Source organism: Natrix helvetica (genome assembly GCF_964273705.1).
Source record: "Natrix helvetica genome assembly, chromosome: 1".
NCBI lineage: Eukaryota > Metazoa > Chordata > Lepidosauria > Squamata > Natricidae > Natrix > Natrix helvetica.
The window spans coordinates 77338297-77347100 of record NC_138548.1 but is presented as its reverse complement, the minus strand read 5'-3'; the positions used below and the strand labels follow the sequence as shown (position 1 = coordinate 77347100).

At 41.0% G+C, this 8804-nt stretch overlaps 1 protein-coding gene across 4 annotated transcripts in view; it reads left to right on the top strand.

Moving 5' to 3' along the window:
• Positions 1 to 1507: 1507 nt before the first annotated feature.
• Positions 1508 to 8804, top strand: part of TMEM229B (transmembrane protein 229B) — a 51650-nt gene continuing 44353 nt past the window's right edge. Inside the window, exon 1 of one of the 4 annotated variants that reach the window (XM_081937745.1) lies at positions 1508 to 4911. The gene's annotated coding sequence lies outside the window, so the exon portion shown is untranslated. Of the gene's footprint in view, positions 4912 to 5169; positions 5461 to 6635; positions 6993 to 8804 lie in introns of those variants that run through there. The other 3 variants (XM_081937747.1, XM_081937743.1, XM_081937746.1) reach the window with 3 other exon arrangements.

The window sequence follows — 8804 nt, the reverse complement described above, 5'->3', positions numbered from 1 at the left end:
CTGGGATGTGTGTTTAAGATGGCAATATGAGAAACTAAGTCATGTAGTAGCTCCTCTGAAAATAAATTTAATTGCTATTTAGTTATTATTCTGACAGACAGAATTTAATTAAGACTCAAATTTGCATCTGAGATATTGTGTATGTATGTATGATGTATGTATGTATGTATGTATCTCTCTCATCTATCTTCGCCAACGTCCGAGTGTCAGAGGCAGTTTCCGTTCTTGTAACCCCATAGAAATTGATTATAGCATATTTTAATATTTGTTTCCCCCTTGAGGCTAAATTCTCTATAAATCATTGACCTTATTGTGCTTTCTGCTAGTGGATAAAATCCATTGTTTTGTGTAGCATTTGAATAATAGGATTTTTTTTCAAAATAGATACTCCTTCCCCTTTACTTTTTGGGGGGGAGGGGGAGGGAGGATAATTTTACAATGATCACAAACTATGCATAACAAAATGGACATACTAATTTTTAGAACGAGGTTGCATATGTATGAATAATAGATGGAGTTTGCTGCATAATTTACACGTGCAAATTATGAATTTTACATTTTACGGACTTTGCATCACAAGCAACTTTTGAAACCTGCTCAACTATCCATTAAATAATAGATACAATGAGAAATATCTTCTTTTTAGGAACCTTAAATGTTCAGAAATTATTGCCAAAGTGAGAATCAGAAAGATAATGTTGCAATTAATTGTCTTGAAATTATTGTGTGTCGTTTCTTTTTATTAAGCACAACAATTTTATTTTTTATTAAGCACAATTTCTTTTTATTAAGCACAACCTAAACTGGATGACTGGATACACTGAAACCTGATTCCATTGCCTTTCAAGAGAGAGAATAAAATGTCAACAAAACCTTGAGTAAACATATTTTGTGCAAGTTTCATAAGATAAAAACATATTTGAATGCCATAGAGAATACCGCTGCTTGCAGATTTGTCATTTTAAAAGTGAGTCGCATAGTCTTCTCAGAGAACCTGAAGAAGAATGTACAAAGATCTAGTTCAGGGGTGTCAAACTAAAGGCCTGTGGGCTGGAATTGGCCCATGGTGTGCTTAAATCTGGCCCACAGGGCCAGTCTGGAAATAGCCTCTGGCAGCCAAAACAGGCCGCAGGGGCCACATGCGCCCCCCCCCCGCACCCCATTTTGGCTGGCAGGGTGCTGCAGGAGGCAGCTATCCTGTCTCTCCCCTCCACCTCCCCCGGCTGGCCCACGGAGAACTACAATGCTGATCTGGCCCTGGAAGAAATCTAGTTTGACACCCCTTCTCAAGTCCTTAGTTCAATATTGCTCCATAACTGAGGGCAACTATTTCCAATAGTAACTGTTCAGTAATTATCTTTTATACCAGGGGTGTCCAAACTTGGCAACTTTAAGACTTGTGGACTTCAACTCCCAGAATTCCCCAGCCAGCAGAGCTGGCTGGGGAATTCTGGAAGTTGAAGTCCACAAGTCTTAAAGTTGCCAAGTTTGGACACCCCTGTTTTATACCTTTGCAGTGGTGCTATTCTAGAGATCTAGAATAGCACTACTGCAGTCAGGGACCATGACAATTGTTAGTTTTGAAGGTCCTATCTTCAACTGAAAATTATTTGAAAAGAAATGGGAATGGCAAAATGTTCAACAAGAATTCTTGAATATCATTCAGTCCCTCAGAACACAAGTTACCATATTTACCCGAAAGGAAGATGATTCTGATTTGTGATAGTTTCCCTACACCACCATACAAATTATCTGCTCAATTATTGCATTATAGGATAATATAAGACTAATCTCCTATTATAAAAGTAATTTTATAATTAGAGAAAAAAAATATTCTTTCTTCTTGGTAACTATTTTTTTAACCACAACCTTGTACACTATCTTGGAATAATTTCCAGTAGACATACCAAGGTTTTACTGCCAATTAAAAATGTAGATGTTGCATTATTTGAAAACGTGTCATCCTGACTATGCTTTCTCTAAAGAAACATGTTAGGGGACCTTTTTTTTAAAAGAAACATATGATAATTCTTGGTCCTATTTTTATATGTTTGTTTTTAAGATTCTTATTCTCAACATACAGAAATAGACTTCACAACCTAGACACTTAGATCTTCAGAAAGGAAAACTCAGATGGTCCTGCTACAGTGGTATTTTATCCATAACATTTGTTCCTTTGGAAGGCAACAAGCTAACAGGTGCCAACAGATGAACTGCTCTACTTGTGCTGAAAGGTATTCTGTGAAGAGACGATTCATATTTCCTCATATTTCAATTAGAGGCTCATGTACTCCTAACCAGAATTACAGGTCATAAAAGTCTCACTTATTTCTCTTTGTGTACAATAGATGCATTTAAACAAAGGCCTTTTGGGCTATCAGTAAAAAGGAACTGTACAACTATTTCATTTATTTCTCAATGTTTTCTCAGAAAAGAAAAATATATATTAAAAAATATATAAAAGAAACAGTGAGAAAAGGATTTTACATGGAGAAAACATAGCACTGGGACTTTTTCAAAAGTCCCTTAAATCAAGTCAGTAATTCAATAAAAGAAGTTGGAAGTTTTATTCACTGGAAACACCCAGCTTGATTCACAGAACTCTTCCTGACAGGATGCCATACACAAGAGAAACAAAAGCAGGAAGACACTTGAGTATTGTGAAAATTATATATACAGCATGGCTTAATAAGCTGCATAAATGTAGGGGAAATATTTTACTGATTTCTTTTTTATTACTTCAGCAAATAGATTGAATGTTATTCAAGAGCTTTAATTTTTATAGCAGAGTAATAAGTGCTAAAAGTCAAAAAAATTTCAGGCAATTTTTTTTCATTCATAGATTTTTAATCTTTCTTGGTTTTTACCTTAAACATGTATCTTGTAATGGCTGTAGAAATTTTTCAAAATAAATTATTGAAATAAAAGTAGCTGAGGGAGAACAATCTCATTTAGAAAACAGAACTTTATTTCATATTTTTCCTTATTCTTAAATTCCTGTGCACCCCTCTCATTGCAGTATAAACTTTCAAGATTGGTCTTGTAAAACCCATTCCTACATCTAACAAATTAACAGTAGATATTATCACAGAAAGGAATTAATCTGAGAAAGTTTCATTACTATGTTAAATGAAATATATTGAATTTTGAAAGAGTAGATTTGTTTGTAGAAGGGATTGGTACTCTGGAACCTAGATTCACACCTTTTTTGTGCCCTGTTTCCAGGAATCTATTGGTCAAAACCAAACATCAGAAAATAGAACATTGTAACCAACATTCAAAAAGTATTAAAAAAAGGTCAGGACTTAACAAGGTTATATAGCATCAATGCAGCAATTTCCATTTCAATGTTAAAATACTCTCCCGGGAATAAATTAGAGTACAATCCACCCATTAGTCATAAAAAATGAACAGAAGTGCAAAAGAAGCCAAATTTCTTCTTGGCCTTTATCTGAAGGAAGAGCACTTCCAAAATAAATTTATCCCACAATGTCACCCATTCTCTTATGCTTTAGGGAAGGACTAGAACCAAGATTCTCCCTGCTCCTGCAGCACACTGGTTCTCTCTCTCATACACACAAAAATGTACATAACAAGCAATGGACATCATCCACTTCAGTGAGCCCAGTATATCTGTCTTAGGCACCTAGCCCAAGGGTGGAGTCAGTCTTTCTAAATAGACCAGACAGGAAATGTGTTCATATCAACTAATTTTACATAATTGTAAAGCTACATTTACAGAATCTTGCAAGTCTGAAAGTACAGTTCTTCTGCTCTCTCCCTTATGGCCTGAGAAACTAGGGAGGGTACCTTTTGAGTTTCTTGACCTACCAACTTTCCAGCTACAGGATATGTTGTTTCTTATCTGACTATTTCCTAGGGAGCATCTCTTCACCCTGTCTTCTAAGGTCTTTCCCACATATCATTATAGATCACGGGTGCCAAACTCACTGCATCATGTTGCTGTCAGGTGACATTTTCTCCATTTGAGGATATGAGGTGGGTGTGGCCTCTGCATGCTGCATCCGGCCCACGGCCCCGCCAGTATGACACCCTTGTTATAGATTGATGCTGAACCTCTTTGCTGCCACCTTGAAAATCTGCCAGTTCTGGGTTGCCTTGGGGCTCCCGTTGGTTGAGGAGACTTGCATTTAGCCAATGCAATCCCTGCTGCATAGAAGCTACTGGGGTGCGGATTCCCCCAGAGACACAGTATTAGACCTGTAAATATTCTAGAGTCATTTTTTGAGGCTATAAAAATTGAATAAATAAATATTCCTGATATTCTTAAAGAAGGAACCAAGCAACTTTGCACCTCTTCTCTTGGTGGCTCAGGGAGCCAGGAGGGGACTTTTCATCTCCCTCCCCCATAACAGGTGCAGGTAATGAGCGATCAGGTCTATTCCAGCTACAAACCTAGGCCAGGTGGAGAAGGAAGGTGTGATTTTCTTCCACTTTATCTCCTACAGCAGGGGTCCTCAAACTTGGCAACTTTAAGACTTAAGACATGAGTCTTAAAGTTGCCAAGTTTGAAGACCTCTCTCCTACAGCCACCTTGGATCTAGCCTTAACCGTGCTCTTCCATCAAAGGACATTTTTGAAATGTTGATTTTGAAATCAAGGAGCTACCAAGAAAAAAACCCCCACAAACCTGTCAACGTTGGCAGCCACGCTAATGTATATAAGCAGGAAGCAAACCCTACATTCACTAACACTGGTGGCGTTAATCAATGGGGTAGTGAAAGGTCTACAAACATATAACCCAGCTCAAAGGAGCACCACAGTTCGGCCCTGAGCGACAGATATTCCCTTCCAACAGATCCATCTCTCGACCTCAAGGAGTCACGGGGGACCCGGGGCCAGGGCCAACTGCAGAAGAAAACAAACGGGCTGCGCGCAAATTGCCAGGAGGTAAATTATTCAAACCAGGAAGGGAACGCAGCCAACCAAGGACCTGGACGGAATAACTCTTCACTTGCTACGGCTCCTCAGTCCAGAGCGCGGAGCACGCAGGCGGGCTGAGAGGGAAGGCAACGTCGGGGATGGGGGTCTGCGGCAGCGCAGGGATGGCGGAACCGAGTTGAGGGAGTCGGCCTGGCCTTCCCTTCCGCCCTTTGACTTCCCCTCCGCCCAGCCTGCGCCTCCAGGGCGCAGCAGCGAAAGGGTTAAGCGATCGAAGGGCTACGGGCGAGGGAGGCGGCCGGCTGTCAGGAAGGAGCATGTGCAGTTTGCATTGCAACTGCATCCACGCTATGGGTCCTCTTCATTGGCACAGTTGATCTTCGGCCGCGGCGGCGGCGGCGCAAGAGCGGCTACAAAAGGAACAGCTGCCGGCTCGGATCCATCCATGGAGTTGAGGCGGATGAAGCGCTGCTGAGCGGATCCCAGCCGAGGCGCTGCGGTGAGCAGGCACCTGCGCCGGCCGGCCCTCCTTGCGTCCCGCTGCCCAGCGTCACCCGGGTAGGTGCATCCGCAGAGGCCTCCTCCTCCTCCTCCTTCCTGCAACGTGTGCGGGGCGCAGATGCTTGGAGGCGGAGGACCAGGGCGACCGCGATGAACGCGCTCGGGCTTCCGCCTTTGACCCGCTGCAACTCGCAGCCCAGGGGCAATTCCGCGGGGATCCGCACGAGAGGAAGAGCGCTCAGCCCGTAACAAAGCGAGGAGGCGCTTAAAAGAGAAGCGGAAGGCAAACGGGCGGTTTCCCCCGGCTGCCCTTCTTTAGCCGGATCCTGTTCCTTAATCGCTCCCCAACCTCCCATCTTCCTGCCTCGGTTCCCGGCTTCCAATCCGCCACGCCCCCGTCGGCCTGGGAAGGATGCTGAGCCGCTGCATCCTGTGTGGTGGGCTTGGCCTTGGAGCGGGCTTGGAGAAGTTCGGCCCGAGGCTTTCTTGGCGCTCTCTCTCTCTCTCTTTGGCCCCCGCGGGAGCCCTGAACTCCCCCGCGCGTCCTCTGCGCTCGCCGTGTGTAACGGGGGGGGGGGGGGGAAGCGGGGAATCCTCTTGCTCGGACGCTGGCTTAGCTACTTGCGAGCTTCGCGTCACGCCTGGGTATTTCTCGCCTCTCTCCCTCCTCTAAAAGGATCTGCTTGAACGCGGTGCCCTCCAGTTGTCTAGCATCCTTCCCAGGCGGCGTGGTCACCTCCCGCTGCTGTAGGAGCGTATTCCAATTGCTAAATCCTCGGGCTTCCTCAGATTGTCTGCGCCTCTATTTTCACTGACATGTATTCGACTTCAGGTCCCCAAATTCTGAAGAGCCCCAAATAGGGAGTATGTGCCTTCCGGCTCTCAAGATTGTTATTCTGACCCTACTCTTATTGCTTCAGCGTGAAGTTTGTTTGTTTTTTAAATCATGTTTATAAAACTTATTTTTTTAAAAAAAGAAGCATTGGGCTCACTGATTTTCATGTCAGTCCTGTGGGATGGGCTGGCAAATGGTTAGTCCCATTTTGTAAATGGCAAGCCGAGGCTAGAAGAGAAGATAGGTGACTCTTGAAGCAAATCTAAGCATTGCTCTCTCTTAAAACTTACATGCTTTTGCCAGGTTTTTTCCCCTCAGTATATAGCTCACAGCTCACATGGTGTATGTCTCCTATCTAGCCTGCCCATTTTGACAGTTAAGGACTTCCTTGGCTGTCTCCTATCTATAAAGACACATGTTGCCCACATAATTCAGTTAGTGGTCTCCAACATGCCGTTATACTTTTAATGGATTTTGGTGTTACAGAACATGGAGCCTGTCCTCTGAAATCAGTCATGGTCCTTCTTGCTAGCTCCTACAGCAAGTTTTATTAGATTGTTCAGAAACATCTATGAGTCCTGGCATGTTTAGGGAAAACTTCCAACATGATCCCACCAAAGTGTTGGATTATGCCTGGCGCTCCATAACCAGCATGCTTTGGCAAGCTCTCCAGAGATTATATGAATGGTAGTGTCACATATCTTGGGTGCCAGTTATAAGGAGGCTGCTGAAGACAGAGCATTCTGTACATCCAGTGAGTAGAAATTCTTGCCCCGGGGGTGATATAATTTAAGTGCAGTTGGTATGGGTGTATCGTAAGGTGTAAGATGATAGGTTTGACCTAACATCTTGCACACCATTGTAACAATGTGTATTTATGTAACCAGTAACAATATTTATTTATGTAATCAACAGGATCATTGCATTGATTATTGTGTTTAGGGGATGTAAAAATATGCCAGTACTGATCACTGTAGAAATCATTAAATAATATATGACACAGCCTCTGTAAGCTGTGCTTTTTTTTTATCATTAGCAGTATTTCATACGATACCAAAAGCCAGGAAGTTTTTCCTCATTTGCTATGATCAGTAAAACAAAAGCATCTCTTCCTTTTAAAAGTTTAAACTGAAAAATAGCTTTGCGGACTAAAGTTTAACGGAGAAGTGTTACTTTTTCTGTTTTCCCCAGTTAATTAATTCTGAAGGGGAAAACATCACTAAATGTATATCAACATCCCACAGAAAAATGTATTTTATTCCGTGACCAAGAATCTTGTGCTGAAACCCGTTGGACTGTATTGATTGAAACAGCCAAGGTTTTAAAATAGTGATGATAATCTCCAGCACTGGGGAATAAGCAGAACCTTGGGCGAGAGACAGAATGTCCTTCCAGTTGAAGTAACCTTCTAACCCTATGAAATTGTTGCATTTTTGTGAACCATTAACTTAATAAATGTCCAGTTCCAAGAACAAGTTATCTAAGTAAACTGGAAAACTTAAATACAACAAATTACTACAGCATGATCATTTAATTTTCTTCAGAAAATTTTATTTATGCAAAAAGAAGAAACTTAATTAGGCCTTCGTATTTTCTTATTTGAAGCATAATCGATTCTGTTCCTGTTTCTCATGGAAAGAGATATTGCAACTGAACACCCAACTTTAGGAAATTATTTTAAGCCATATAACTTAATTTATGAAGTCCAAGTAGGCATAGATCTATTTAAGACATATTGAAATCTGTTTGTAATAGCTAGGAAATGCAGAAAATATTTTTTAAATTAATATGAAATTTATGGAATACTGGATTAAGTAGTTATTGCCATATTCTGTTCTTTTTCTTTTCATTATTTGTTTTTTTGCCCATGATTCTAAACAGAACCGTGATCGTATTTAGTCACCTACGCAAGAGCAATTTTGATCTTATATTGTACTGTACTTCTTTGGAAAAACTACTGACGATCAATGTTGCTTGAAATTTAGAAAAAAAATCCTTAACTTTAGAAATCTGCATGCCACAAGGCAATATTTTTCTACACTGAAAAAGAAGAAAGTGATACGGAGATTGGGTTAATTCCATAGAATCTATGATGTAGTTCTTGCTTTTCACATATTTTAAAAAATAAAAGGACTGGTTATTATGTATGATAGAACCAACAAGTAGAATGAGTGATTAAAAATGTATGTTTGAGACAGGGGAATTTGGGGAGAAAATTACTAGACTCCAGTAACTGAGTAGTGTATAGTAGTGTATAAAACACATGTAGGTGCTTATCCAGTCAAGCTGAAGCTTTTTTAGCAGAAGGTATTAATATATTTTTAGTTTCATACTGGCTGGCACTTACCTTAATTTCTAGGATTAGCTCTAAAATGTTAGGTAATAACTGTAGGGGTTGAGAAATAACACAGTTTGAACTTCTTAACGTTTACATCCAGAAGTGTCATATTGTTAGTGCAACTCGTTTCCTACTAGAAGTACACATGATGTAATCCTAGAAGTAGGAGAGTTTTATAATGGCTGAATTGCAGAACTTCAGAAGTCTGTTTATAGACACACAGTAAAT